The following is a 1,296-nucleotide window of genomic DNA, read 5'->3' as shown; positions in this document are numbered from 1 at the left end:
TAGCTTAGAACCCATTATATATCTAAGACACAGGATCGATACATCTCAAACTAGTTTGTAAAGATTGAGCCATTTGGATTAGGTTCCTCTTTGTTCCATGAGCTGTGTGTCTTCGTCCAACATCGTCCCCGGATTCTCCTTCTGCACCATTTATTTTATTGAATCATTAGAAAGTGCTTTCCATCTTCAATATGAAAGGGTAATAATATTTTTTTACTTCTTTCCTGTCGACATGAGCGTGGAAGAAGTTGAGGGATATCATTACTATGGAAGCATTAAGAAGTTGGGTGGTAATATGGAATACAAGTAATATGGAATACAATTTTCTTACTCTTTAGGTTGTACGTGTACCAACAATCTCCTTCCCCGTGATCATTGATGTTAGGAGTTTTCAAGGCTCCTAAGACAAATGTTGTAGTATAAATGATTGTTGAACCAATTCTAAGAGAATTCGAAGCAATGAGAATGCAAGTACTCACTCAATCTAAGTGCAACCAGTGATTTCAAATGATATCTAAGCTAATGAATAAAGCTGATTCAGTTTCAGAATAATAAAAGCGGTAAATGAGTTGACTCTCTTAACTAAGGAAAATGAGAACTCATGGGCATAGGAATTAGACCTTGGGTGATCAAGTTTCAAACTAAGGATGTCAGACGAACAATCAAACTATCAACCTTAAGCTTAGGCACGATTCTAAACAAACTCTATGTCTAGATGAATGTTCATTTACTAAATCATTTCAAACAACAAATGTCTTTGGTTGAATAATATGGAAGCAATCATTATTTACAGGTCTAAGGCTATCTTAGCACTTCTAACAACAAATGTATTTGGCAAAATATGCTAAAAGCTTAGAAGAGTTGTTTCAGGCATTTCATCGAACACCTTTTGGGTGGGAAATGCCTAAAGATCAACTTTTGAGAAGCTAACTCAGAAGATGCATTATGATTACTTTACTAGCAAGGTTTTTGAATGATCTACACTAAAACATCCTAGCTCTAACCTAATCACCCTTAATCTTCCTAACCCATGAATTCAAATGGTGATTACTCACTACTCTTCATGATTCCTCTTATCCTCATTTTGGATTTCAGATTCATCATATAGAGGGATACAACAATGAATTGGAAACACAGAATTGCAATAACTAGATGAACAAAAATGATTTAAGAGATGAACTTTCCAAAGGTTTTTCTTAAGAACCAAAGATCATCTGCCTGGTCGCTGCTAAAGGTACTTAAAACATAGGTTTTAAAAAGTAAAAACGTGCATAATGAAATGACCAAAAGGCCCTT

This window comes from Brassica oleracea, chromosome C2, assembly GCF_000695525.1.
Source record: "Brassica oleracea var. oleracea cultivar TO1000 chromosome C2, BOL, whole genome shotgun sequence".
NCBI lineage: Eukaryota > Viridiplantae > Streptophyta > Magnoliopsida > Brassicales > Brassicaceae > Brassica > Brassica oleracea.
Note: the sequence above shows the minus strand (reverse complement) of the source record.